Raw genomic sequence first — 14,317 nt, 5'->3', positions numbered from 1 at the left:
CTTGTGGGCCTTTCTTCAAAAGGCACGCTTCCCCTCCCCCTTCTCCAAATAATTAAATCTTAAATTTTCTGGCTTGCAGTTAAGAAAAGATAAAACATAACTGAAGGATTATTTCAAACACACTACCTAATAATGTGTGGGCCTTTCATGGTATTTATTTTAGCTTTCCTCACATGAAATGCAAAAGAAATTGCCTCAGTGTCACCTTAACTTTTCATCCCAAGCAGCCACAGATTCTGATCTCAGTAACAGTGAAGCAAATTTGATGTAACTCCAGTGAAATGTGACCTAGTTGCAGTGCATTTTGCACTTAGGCCTGTGTAAAATTGGTGTAGGAATGTGATTCTGGTCTTATTAGTTTTACCCTGTCATAATGCACATCACTCACTGAAGCCACTGCAGATTTCAGTGACTCACTTGAGCTACTCCAGACTTAGGCAGTGCGCCTGAAAGCAGAATAAGACCCACAGACTGTCAGCTGGGTGATGTCTTGTTATTTGAAAAGATAAGAATTTTACTCAAAATCTATTTAATGGCAAGCATATTTTGCTCTGATCATTCATTTTGACTGTTTTCCCTAGCTTTACCTTGTGTTTCAGGGTCCTGTTGGAAGCAAGTTGCTTCATGATTCCTGCACTTTTAGGAACACAAAGCTCCAGATTAACACCATCTGTTATTTGAAGATAAAAGTGAAGACGCTGATGTTAGTGGCTAGTTGTCTTTATAGCTGTGACTCTTTTAAGTAGCAGACACACCCTAAGATAGTCTGGCCCCAGTAGATACACATGGGGCTCTCAGCAAAGGGATATGTGCTCTTGAGAGCAGAGGTTGGACTCAAGTTCTGTTACAGTTCTTCGTGTTACAGAAAAATTCCCATACTTTTCTTGCTGGATTTAGTACACATGGCGACTGGGCGAACAAAAGCCTCCAGGCCTGGAATCCTTTTCAGCCACAAAGCACAGATGGTGCTGCCATCATATAGGCTCCTCCAGTACGTCCCACTAAAATGCCCCAACCTTCCTGGGAGAGAAGCACGAGAAGTCAGTCTCATTTTGTTCAGTCATGTCATTTCCAGAAGGGAGATCACAGAGTAGAGTCTACGGAGACAGTTGTGCACTGCTGAAATACTCCTCCCCATTTTCCAATATGTGTTATGCACACACGGTAGCAGGGTGAGCTTCTGTTTCTTTTGGGGATCTAATGCTTTGTCTTGCATATATGAGTTGGAAGAGAGCAGGGAAGAGTCAGAGGATGGGTGATCTCATCCCCCATGCTGGGTAGTAGTGCTGAAAGGGGAAATAAATTTGCTCCAGATACAAGAGCATGGGAAGAACCAGGGACAAGGCTGTGATTCCCTAGCTATCTCTGCACAGGTCTAACAGTGTTTTGGCCTGAACCCCCTAGAACTCGAAAGAGCCTCGTCGACTCTTCCAGACAACACCCAGCTACAGCTTGGGGATAGCATGGGACAGGGTGGTTTTTCGTGCAGCCACCCTGTTTGGAGAGTAAGGCGATTCAGCTTACACTATAGTGCTGTATGAGATGACCTCAGGGGCAGAAAATGGAGCTTGAGCAGCGATGGCACATTTAATTTACCATCTCACAGAGGGTTTAGGGGCTTTGTCTATTTCTGGAGCAGTTCAGCATCTAAAAGAGACTTGTGGAAGAGTCACTTTTGAGCTACAAGAAGTATTTCCCATTGGCTCCCATGAGCTACAAGTCAGGCTCAGCTCCCATTGATGCCTTGACCTCAGTGCTGGGAAGCATGAGTTTTATTTGCAATGCAGGTGGATGGAGATGCATGCAATCAGATGGTGACCACCAAAATGAACTCACAAGAACCTGTTATGTTTTTACTGATACTTACTGAACAACATCCGCTAATCTTGGGGTCCCATATCTACTTCTGTCACACACCTTTTGATGAAATCCTGTTTTTTAATCTTTTAATACCAAATATTGAAATTCTTTTCTGTGTTTTCAGTGAGCCCATTACTTTTAAGAGAAGAGTTGTCCAAATAAGAAGCAAGAAAGTCCTTCAGGACATGAATGCTCCTTAGTAAGTGCACAAATGGCTCCCGAGTGGAACCAAACACAAGAGTAGTTGCTTGCTCACATTGCCTCAAGTTCTCTCTTAACTGATTTTCAGACTCTGTATTCTCTGTTGGGTTTTTTTTTTTTGGTCCCAATGGAAGGGAATGGCTCTAACTTAATACCATCAACCTGTTTTTCTTCTTTGACAATCTCCTGCTTCCTCTTTGGACACAAAAGGGTAAGGAGACAGTCCAATCTCTCATAGCTGGTTTTCAGGGGAATTCTACTGCTACTGTTTTTTACGGAGCACTGATGGACAGGTTAAAAGACTTCTGCCCAATATAGAATTTGGAGACAAACCCTGTGGCATAGCCTCTGGAAAGAAATTCAGGACAAATTCAGTCCCCCCCTTGTGGGAAAAAAAAGCTCCAAACTCTCCAGAAGTTGTGTGAGGCTATTTCCTCACAAAGGTTTTCTTCTCCAGAGCCCCTTCCTTTGGGTTTAAATGACAATCAGCACAGTGCAGACCACTGTAAATGTTGATACAATTGCAGGAAAACAAGAATCCAGTTTGCTCTTTCCTGTCAAGGAGTCATTTCTTCACTCTGAAAGTGATGATTGAGCCATGGTCCAAAGAAATCCTGAATAGTCACATTAAGGAACAGAACAACGAGCAAAATCCCTCTTTTATTCTGGCAAGGCATTTTGGTAAATTTTCAACATGCTGTCATCAGGTGACAACAAAGACCTCATATCTCTTTTCAGAAGCCTTCCTTTTGACCTTGTACTAACTAGAGTACATGTAAAAACAATGACAAATTAAAATGCAGAATAATCTCTGTGTTAGCTAAGGGAGACATTCCTAAAAATAAAGAGAAATGGCACAAAGGAATACCAAAACAACAGCTTAACATAAGCTGCTTGTGATTTGTAGATGCCTGTGGTTAGCCTGCAAACTTGAATGCTTTCCTATGATTGCTGGTCATGTGCCTAAAAAACTAATATACTGACTTTGTTTTCAAAGTATGGGATATACAACTCCAGGGCATATTTTCATCATATGGTACAGGGATGTATACATTCCAGGATGTACTACTTGAAGCTATTACTTGAGAATGAGACATGAACTTGCTGGAGTTTTGCAAGTTGTGAGATAGCACACATATCCGAGAGGGAGTGATGTAATCCTAATATTTGGGGAATTCCCTGGGGTTAGTATAACACTGTGACCTCTTAAGGTTCGATGAAGAGATGCCTAAATTCCACCACATTCATTAGGCACTGAGGATATGTAAGCATCTAATTCCTATTAAAATTTATAGGAACTTGATCCTTACAGCTAGTTTTGAAATGTTAGTCCTAACACTGTACTGATTGTTACTGATTTTAACTGATTGTTACAGTGTGATAGCAAAAGCAGAATAGGGTCCCAGTCATTTCTTGAAGGATAAGGGTGAAAAATTCCTTGTGACAAAACCTAACTATCTATTTTAGTTATGCATATATCTCTCATTGTTTCTCATTGGTGTGACCTGTCATTTTTCACTGTTTTATTCTTACTAGATCCCTGTGAAATAGGAGGGTGGTACCTAATTTCTGTTCATTGCAGTGAGCAGTTGAGACATGTTTCTGGCTGAGATTTTGGCCTGAGTAGCCTACATTGTAACTCGAGAAGACTGTGGTCGTGACAGGAATTTGTCATCATCTGATGTTTCATTTTATGGCCTGAAAGTTATAAGGATTTAAGTAAGGATTGCAAGACGTCTTTCCTTACCCAGGAAACACTCCAATGACCAAGTAAACAATGATCCACATTCACAATGGTACCTATGAACTCACTGGTTTCGGCCAGTAGGAATTAATGGGAGCTGTGAGAGCTCAGCACTTCGGAGGATTGTACTTTCATTTGGAGATATCCAGCTCTCTCACTCATCTGTCCCACTCTATTGGCCTGTGTCTCTATGCGATAAAGATGTTATCTAGTCTCCTGAGGGCAACCCAGGGAAATAAGCAGCCTGGGAGCAGGCGGTTGTCCCTGAAACAATTCATGTGGCCCATCAGCCTGCCTGGAACCTGCTCCTGATGACCTGAGGGCCAAATATCAGTTGTTATGGCAGCAGAAATGTGCTTGTCTGCTTTACTGAGTCACCTGGGAGGTTGCTCATGGGCAACTTAGGAGCAAACACGTCACCTCAGGTTATTTATGCGTTTACAGATTAGCAGTAGACCTATTCATGTAGTAAGGGACTGGCAATGGTGCAAAACTACCCTTTCATGTCAGTTCATGGACTATGTGGATAGATAGGTGGAGTATCTTTCATTTAATGCTGTAGGTGACTTCAGAGATATCTAGATGCAAGACGAAGCGATTTGAAGAAGAAAAGCAATGTTACCCTGAAGATGCAACTTATATGCTTGCTTTTTCTGTTCTGTATCATGTGGTATGAAGACCAGCCCATCTCAGATGCTTCAAATTCACAAACTCAAATTCACAGTGTATTAGGCCAACATTTAAACATAGCAAAAAGGCAAGTTTTCCTAACCCCTAACTGATAAACAGATTACGCCCTGAAGCAAAAGGAATGATGGGCCTCATCCTCTTTTATCCTTGCTGGCATAACTGCAGATGCTATTCTTTTTCTCAGAAGTGTCCAATTCTCATTTTAATATTTTAAAGTCACTTGTTTGCATTATATCCTACAGCAGGATATTAGCTTGACTTTATTGTACACTAGTACATTTTCTTGCATTCAGAACCTTGTCAGGTAAGATCAAATAATGCAATGCAAACATAAAGGAAACTTTCTGCTCTCCATCTTTCTGCACTACTGTATCCCCAGAAATTGCAAAAGACTTATAAGCAAATAGGATACTGATTTTTATCTTAAAAAAAAAAAAAGAGAAAGCACACTGGGGACACTTTACTCCAGGTGGAGCCATCTCTTTTAGCAATTAAATGCAAGTAATGTATTAGGACAAATATTCAGAAAATCAACAACAGGAAATTGAATGCTGACTTGTAAAGTTTGAAAAAGGAGCACTCACTATCACAGAAACTCTCAGGCAAACCTATTCTTAGTTCAATTCCATGCATGGTGCTCTGGGCCACTTCAGCATGATGAACTTTTCCACTGTACAAACCTATCCCACTGTGCAAAGCTGGGCTGTTCGACATGGGGAAACACTTCCTAATAAGATCTGTGGTCTTTCTACTGCTTGCTAAACAATGTGTTCTATTGGTTGTTTAATGGAGGGACCAGGCAGTTTTTTGGAACTTTACAACAGATGAGAACGTAAAGATCTGAACAGTAGTTAGACCCTGCTCAAAAGCAGTGATTGTAGATGTAGAAGAAATCAATTGGAGAAAAATGCTTTCTTCTCCATTCTTCCTCTCTTGGTAGGAAGCTTATTTGACCCGGGTGCATATTTGACCAGGTGACCATGAAACTGCTCACGGTCCTCAGTACCTTCTTTGATTCTAGACAACGATGAGACAACACTTCCTAATGGGAATGTGGGAAAGATACCACCCTCACCAAACCAACTCCTGTATCTAACTTACGAATTGGATGCAGAGTCAGTCAGTGTATCAGATGAAGTTGACCGTATCCCATAGAGCTTTTCTACCCACTGTTGATGGACAAGCAGATTGCAGCCCAGCTCCATCATGGATTAATGTATATTAATGTACACCAGAATTTCTTGAGTAAGTTGACCTAAGAGAACAAACTTTCAACAAACTTGAAGGATAAAGACCTTCAGGCATTGGCCTGCAGTTCAGATGGTCTTAATTTAGATACCCATAACAGGTCATGCCACCCTTATGCCTTAATAGGAGAAACTGTTGTGTAAATTTAGTGCATTACATCAAAAAAAGAGGAGCCAGACAGCCACGACACAAAGAGATTAAAGTTTTAAAATAAAAGATTTGTAAGGAAGATAGATGGACTCCAGGGAGAAACATCCTATCCAAACTATCTGTTCTCTGCTAAGATCTCATTCTTTGTACTTTGACTGCCTGACATAATGCTCCCCTGGACACTTCTAGCTCTGGCAAATCATCAGCACGGAAACTCCTCTTCATTTCCTCAGAATCGGAACTATTCAGGCTTCATTCTTTATATCCAACAGATACAGAGAAAGATATTTAAATTCACTTCTGTAGGCTTTCGAGAAATAAATAATTTTTTTCCTATTTTATCTGTATTTGATCATAAAGGAAATCCAACAGCTTCTTATTGAATGTGGGACCCTCCTCAGTGTTAGAACACATGTATCCAAGTCATCTGTTCCAAATACAATATAATCCGTGAAAGTAGTATTCTGTCTTGCTAATGACACAAGTAAGTTCTTTGCAAATGAACAGATAACATATTGCTTCTACAAAGCTGTTCCTTCATGCTTTTGCTGCTTTCCATCCTTTGCCTTCTTCCTTCTCTTTTGCATTACAGTTTTGATTCAGAGATTCCTCACTCCTGTTTCTTAAATTTATCATTCTTCCATTACTTATGCTGAAACTGTAGAATGAAGGACCTATTGAGTGCACATGAGTAGAATGGGTGTATAAAATGGTGAACAATTACAGAAAGAGTACAAGTTGAACGTGGCACCTTCCCTGGGCTACTTCTCTGCTGTGCAGTCATTGCCATTTGCATATAGCTTTGCCAGGCTTTGACTACTAAGGTCAAAGCCTGCTTGGACAACTTTAAGTCTCATTCTTCTGAACTTCAAAGTACTTAACGTTGCAGGTTAAGTTTCTTTAACACAGATTTTTATATATTTCTTTTTGTTTGCAACATAGCAAGCATTTTCTGTGAGAAGTAGCTTTATATCTATATTATAATAACATCTAAAACCTCAGAGCGAAAATCTAAAAACTATTAGGCCTAATTGTTCTGACTGCTGTATAAACATACAAAAAAATGTCCTTATCCCAAACCTAGAAGATAATGGATAAGGCAAAAAGAACCCCAAAAATAAAAAACAAATCAAATAGGATATTCTCATTTCTTAGAAGTCAATGCTCAAAACTTGTCATTCACTTGGCCATAATTCAGCTGATAGCAGATCCTTAAGGTAAAAATATAAGAATAGTAAAATTATAGAATGACCTTTTGATTGCACTAACTTCCCAGCTTCCATTAATAACCCGGTTAGAGACTTCTTAAGCCAGAAGTTTTATTTGCATTGTTGCATTTAGCCATGCTGTATGAGTTCTTTTTCCATGAATTATCTAATTAGTTTTTAAGTGTAATTTTGGGCTCTGCAACATCCTGTGGCAATGAGTTCCACATTTTAATTATTGCAGAAAAAGTATTTCTTTTGTTTACTTTAAACCACTTGCCCTGTAACTTCATTAGTTGGCAATAAATTCTTACACTTAATTGTTCCCTATTTACTTTCTCTGAACCAACCCCTTTAGTATCACGAGCTTTTTCTACAGCTCTTCGCAGTCTGCTTTAGTTTTGGCTAGCCTGAATAATTCTGTATCGTTTACAAACTTCATCACCTCACTCTTCAATTCCTTCCCAGTTCATTTAATGAAGAGCATGAGTTCAGTATAGCTCCCTTGGGCCTTACTGGTAACCCCTCTCAATTGCAAAAGGCAGCCATTTGTTCTTACATTTTATTTTCTAACGAATCAATAATCTATGTGAACACTCCTATGACAGCTTAGTTTCTTTAAGCATCTCTGTTGAGAGATCTTGTCAAAAGCTTGTTGATAAAATCACTATGTCAACTGAATCAATGTTACTCCTAAGTTCAATGACTGCATCAAAGAACTGTAATAGACTTACAAGGTAATACTTCTCCTCTAAAAGGGTTTATTCGCCACTTCAAGCCCTTCCCAAATAGATCGTATTTATCCATATGTGTACTAACTCTGTTCTTTTTAAATTTTCCATTGTATTCATCACCTTATACTTCTTTGGTGCTGAGGTTGATTTAAATAATAGATTACGCACTGCAGTTAGTTCATTGCCTTCATAGGGAGTTCCTTTGGAGCACTTAGGCAAATACCACGTGGTCCTGATTAACAGTTATTGTGTGGTTTACATTTTCTTCTAGGCACAAAAGTCTTCATATCAACACTTCAGCTTCAGATAAATCCTTAGACTCTTTCTCTGTAAAGAGTGGCCCTGGGATGAGAAACTCCATAAAATTCTCTGCAGTGAACAGCAAAGCCTTGGCGTCAACCTTAGGTTTTCTGCTCTGGTCTGCTCTTTCTTGAGTATGCCTTTTACACTGAGATCATTTTTCAGGCTCAGCAGTTATCTGGCATGTTTTCTGCTTTTGATGTTTGAAATGCTTCTATTATTACTTTTAATACCTCTGGTATATTGCATGCTTCTTATTGGCCTTCAATATTATGGCTTTACATTTATCTTGCCACTGTTTATGGTTTCTTCCATTTTCCTCTTAAACATATCCCCCATTTTGAAGGATGCAATTTTACTCCCAATAGCTTCCTTTTCTTTGTTTTTTAGCCACATTGGTTTCTTTGGTTTTGACTGAAGATTTTTGATTGGTAGAAAACATTAAATCTTCTAACATAGTGCCCTTAAACTGTCTCTATGCTCACATTTTCACAAGTGTTCTACCCTTTTAGTTGCTCCTTTTAATTAGTTTACTCATTTGTGTTATTGACTCTTCTGAGGGTCACTGTTTTTTTGTGTTTGCTTTTTTGGGAGGAGTGGGTATTTGGTTGTCTTCCCCTGCCTGAGAAGGACATTCAATTTCATCATATTAGGGTCCTTGTCCCTGAGTGATTTTCAATTATAACATCTTGGATCAGCTCCTGATGACTTCTCAGGCCTAAATCAAGCATTGCTTCTTTTCTTTGGATTTTTTTTTCCAAAGCACTACCATTTTCGTTATTTAAAATTTAATCTCCTCAACATTCCCTAGCATGATAGGGATGTATGATGTCTTGTATGATGTCTATGTCTGTAGTAGGGTGAGTGAAATTTCCAATTACTGTTGTGTTTGTGCTCTGACAGCTTCTCATAACTCTTACAGCACAACTAGTCGATTACAGTTGTTAGGATTTTGAACTTGTCTTTCCCTACAACTTATACCCCCTCCAGTGGCTACAAAGCATGAGCTTCTTACCTCTGATTAATATATTTCCATGCTTATTTATTATTATATTCAATGTAGCGTTAGGAATAGAATGGTCTTTGCGTTGGCTCCACAACTACGTGTCCAGAAATAGTAACTATAAGGGCTATCTTATTTCACTGGATCTGGTATGCTGCCTTTAACAATGGGCAATGCAGCTTCCCAGAAGAATGAGAAGCTGTGTGCATTTAATCATTTTGTTCAATACTGTGGAGGAAAGAATTCTTCCTAAAGCTCTATATATACTGCCAAATGATCAGAGTCAAATTATTGTAGAGCTCTACATGAATACTGGAACTGATTTTTTTTTTTTTTAATATGTCTTTGTGGCAGAATAGTTTATGTGTATCCAAGAAACATTCCAAAGCAGATTGTAACAATCTCAAAGAAGGTCAACTTTGGATATAAGATTCTTAGCAATGTGCCTTTTAAACTTAAAAATAACAACAACCACCAAACCTACAGGTCATAATTGTCTTTTCATTGATGCACCTAAACCTTGAAGCTGTGGTAAGACTTCATGTTAGATTTTTAAATGGAGGGCTCATCCTTTGAAAGGATTATCAGTAGAAGACATCGCATTGTTTAATTAACTTTTTTATGGTAACAGTGAACGAAATTGATTCAGTCACTTCTTGTCATGTTACAGCTGGCTTAGTGTCATGGTTGATGTTCAAGGGAGTACATTTAAAATAGGAAAATACACAGTTAGGGAAGCGGGCAGAAAAATATTCAAGGATACAGTATTTTTCAAAGGTAATAGAAAGGAAGTGTCCTCATATGTGTGTATCTTAACTACTACAGAAATTAATGGGGAACATCAAACAAAAGTATTTTATTAACTGTTAAATGGGAAGCAAATGTATCATCTTAAGCAGCTTTTTTTTTTTTAACCATCTGGTATCAGCTGTAATGTTGTATTCTCCCCTCTCCCCTACTAAATATAGTAAACTATATCTAGATCTTTACTTTTCAATCTTGTTTAATGCCAGAAGGAAGTAGATTCCAAAAGTGCCTATTTCTATTGATGCCATCCATCCACCATATGTTCTGTTTTCATATTGGGTACACAGCAACGGTTTGTACATCTCACTTTTCTGGAGTTATATTACATGGTCCCTGGGATTTGTCTATGCAGACTCTCTGGAGTGAAAAAATGGGCATGCACAATGCTAAGTTGTGGAAGAGAGAATGAGAGAAAATGGTACAAGTCAAGAGGCTGAGGATGATAAAATGAAAATAGCAACAATGTTAAATACCAGTCAACCCATAAGTAAATATATCTTTTGCTTGTGTTCAAATCTATTTAACTCAGTCCCAGGCCTACTCCCAGAAAGGGATTACTCTGAGACACAACCTAGGTCTCACTATTTTGGGAAATCTTTTCAAAATTGTCATGTCATCTCAGTTATCTGCAGCAATATTTCAAGCATAAATGTACTTCCTCTCCATATATGATAGCGCTGTACTATTCCAAATTCCAGTCTCTCAGAAAAGGACATTTGTTTTATTCTTTGCAGAAAACCCTTTCCTTGCTCGTGTTTCAATCACCCTGTACATTTTATTTTTCATCTCCGTACTGAAGGTCTTACAGCCACCAATCTGAAAGCAAATAGGTGGTTTAGATTTGCATTTTTCAGTCAACCATTCTTCTTATTGCTGTGGACGAAGTTGAGTCGTAAGCTAAAGAGGTCACAAAGGGATCTAATTCTGTAGGTTCTGCCTTCAGTAGCTCTGTTAGTTTAGGCTGAAATTCATGGATTGAAGTGACTTGAGCTATTTTGCAATTGAGTTGCAGAATTTGAGTGCAAACGCTTCTTCACGGTCCCTTTGCCTAGAGATGCAGCTCCCCCTGGACCGGAGATGAGAGCTAACACATAAAGCAATGGATAATCAGGGAATATAAGTCTGAACGAGAGCTAAGCCTTGAGCTATCGTGACAACTCAGATACAAGCACAAAGCTGTGATACTCTGCCCTAATACTCTTCCACTTCTTATGTACTCAGAGGTGTATCCTGTGGAAGCAAAGCTTTCCCTGCTATCTTAAGGTTACACAGGAGTTAAGGCAGGACAATTCTGACAACGTTGAAGTCCCAGGTACACTGCCAAATCGCTTCTGTGACCATGAACATTCACATTTTCTGCCAGCACACTACAGAACATACAAGAGTGTCTCCATTCTGAGACATTCGCAATGCTTATATGAAGTAAATTACAAAACAGTTCTTGTGGGGAGCTGCAGAGGAGACATGTGAAAAGATGGGATCACATTTTTTAAATGGGAATTCTTCAGGTAACTCAGCGCTTCACAATTAGTGAATCAGATTCTATTGGATTAGATGTTGTAGGTTGCATGACCCAATTTTGCCTCTCTGTGAGATCAGCAAAAAGCAGACTTCTCTCAGGGAATTATACTTGGCTTATGACTGCCTTCACCACCTTTCATGTACAGTGCCAGGGGAAGCTGTGAGTCACTAGGCTGAGAGACAGCTATGGTGTCTGTAACAGGAGGTGGATCTGTATTGCAGTTTCAGGAAGGATAAACTCAAGCTGGTGGCTGTCTAGCTATGACAGGCTGATATTCACTGTAGGATGCAAAATGCACTTGAGAAAGACAGTAAATTAAACCCATGTTGTGCTCTCTCCTGCCATTACGAGTCTGGCTCTGTAGTGAATTCTGCGTAGCCATCGCTAGCTTGATACCAATATCTGAGCCAGATTGTGTAAATCTAGTTCAAGTATTTGTGCATAACAGAGAAATGCAGAGGTATCCAAGAACTCTTATTACATTGAACAGACAAGCTATTTTATATTTTTAGTGGAAAGAAGAAAAAAACTCTGCAGTCTAAAAAATATTTACATAGGACATAGCAATTATTGTTCAGAATTAATGAGTTTTATCCCCTCCTTTTGGCTTAAAGAACACAAAATCCCAATGAAAGGAAACAGATGTAGTTGTTTTAAGCATTTCCAAAGGAAACTGCAGTAAAGTCTGAAACATCACTGCATAAAAGCCTTGTGTGTCATGGAGATGTTCTGATATTGTTTTCATTTGCCAGCTGTGTGTAAAGAGGGAGTTATGTCTGTGGCCAATAGGTCTTCCCACATCAGAGCAGTAACAACAACAAAGCAACGGAAATATTAGGAAAACGCTAACTTTACCTCCAAATACACTTGATTCTCCTAAACAAGAAGCGTGGATTAGGAATCAGTTCAAAGGAAAATGGCCAGAATTTATAAGGCTCTACTGAGAGAGACAATAATAGGAAGAAAGAGCATTAATAAAGTGAACCAGTCTAAAGTCAGTGTGGTCAACAAATAAGATATCAAAATGTTACCTCCTGACTCTCCTTCTTAGCTGAGACTTGTTAACCCCTCTCCTCCAAGAAAAGTAACAGCACTTTCATTTGATCTGAAGAGATACTGCATAATAAAGCAGTAAGAAATTTCTGGGACTGCAAATAAGGTGATTTAAGTCCAGCTTCTACCTCTGCCTTGCCATTAGTTAAGTATTATTATTTGTGACACAGCAACACCTAGAAATCCCAGTCTTTTCTATAGCTGACCCATAAAAATATAGTCTTTGCCCTGGAAACACCTGCAGTCTAGTGATACGAGTTTCCTGTGCTTTGGTTTCCCAATGATTCAAATAGGGAATTTCTGTTTGACCAGGATGTCTGTATGATTCTACTGTGGGTTTCTGATTGATGTTCTTTTTCACCTACTGCCCACTACACTGGGAAAAATGCAATTTGAAGGAGACACTGCAATCCACAGGATTATAGATCCCAGTTCTGCATTCAATGCCACACATTGCAGTGTCATGTTTTGACCTTACTACATATGGAGTCCAAGCTACTGAACACATTGGAGAAAAACAAAAAAATCTGGAAGGATTCAAACTTCTTAGAATTCCTTTGAATCTAACCATTGCATGGTAGAATGATACTTTTAAATTACTGCCATTTTCACACGGGAATACAGCATGTGACAAATACATTCTGTGAGCTAAAAAAAGGCATGCACAACTAATACACAAATATTGACTAAGCTCACGAGTGGAAAAGTTGATAGTTCCCTGTGAAAATCTGCCTATAGCAATGATTTCTATTTTTTCAGTTTAATTTGCTGAGCCTGTCTTTCCCTAGTCAGTTGAGAGGGTGACACTGACAGTCATTTCACTAATTTAATTTCTCTCTGTTTATTCCGATCACCTGTTGCAAGAGATATTTCAAAGGATTATCCCTCAATATGCAAGAAATATGGTGCTGCCCTTATGGCCTGCAATTAAACCATGAGACTTTAAAAACCCTCAAGTTTAAAAAAACTTGAAACAACTAAAAAATGTAAAAAAGCCTAATACCCAATGAAGGATTATAGGGGAATAAACTTCTAGCAACCCAACAGAAAGAAAATACTGGAGAACAATGACTCTTTCAGGAGATAGACAATTTCAGTAAACACATACCCTATTCATCAAATACCATGTACAGCATTAATAAAACACAGGAAGGCTGTTAAAACTCACCTGCTGAACAAAAGCTCTGCAAAAGAGGACTGCCATTCTAATTCCAAGGGAGGGTGCAACCCCAGGTGAACAGAGGGGTGGGCTGTTGTGTGACCATGCTATATGACCCATGAGGGCTAGTAGCTAATGCAAGTAGAGCGGAAAAGGGAGCAAGTGGTAGGGAAAGAATCATTGTCTTTGGGCAGTTTGTATATAAGCATCATCCACCAATCAGACATGGAGATATGGATACCCTTGATATTTTCATCCTGGTTTCATCAAGCTGTAATTATCCGTGAGGATCAGGAGGCTGAAAGAAGGAAAGTGGACTGGCAGCTGTTGAAATGCAAAGCTCACCTGCCTGTGGGATATAGCAGCCTAGAGGACAGGAGCCAGCTCAGCTCTATTTATTGCACACCTATAAGATAAATGTTGTAAAGGTGAGGATTCTTCTTATATATAATAATGAATCTTTGGCATGGACTTCTGATTATATAAATCCACATAGGATGGGCCTGAGTAGGAGAGGAAGGAACACAGAGCGTATGTTCACATTGCAGTGCTACATTAATTCATTTGTCAGGCAGGTTGCTGTTGAACTTGTTGCTCTAAATCCAGTACGCTCTCTGATAGGCTTGTGATATCCTGTGCAT

This window comes from Struthio camelus, chromosome 2 (assembly GCF_040807025.1).
Source record: "Struthio camelus isolate bStrCam1 chromosome 2, bStrCam1.hap1, whole genome shotgun sequence".
Classification (NCBI taxonomy): Eukaryota; Metazoa; Chordata; class Aves; order Struthioniformes; family Struthionidae; genus Struthio; species Struthio camelus.
This window is presented reverse-complemented; position numbering follows the sequence as displayed.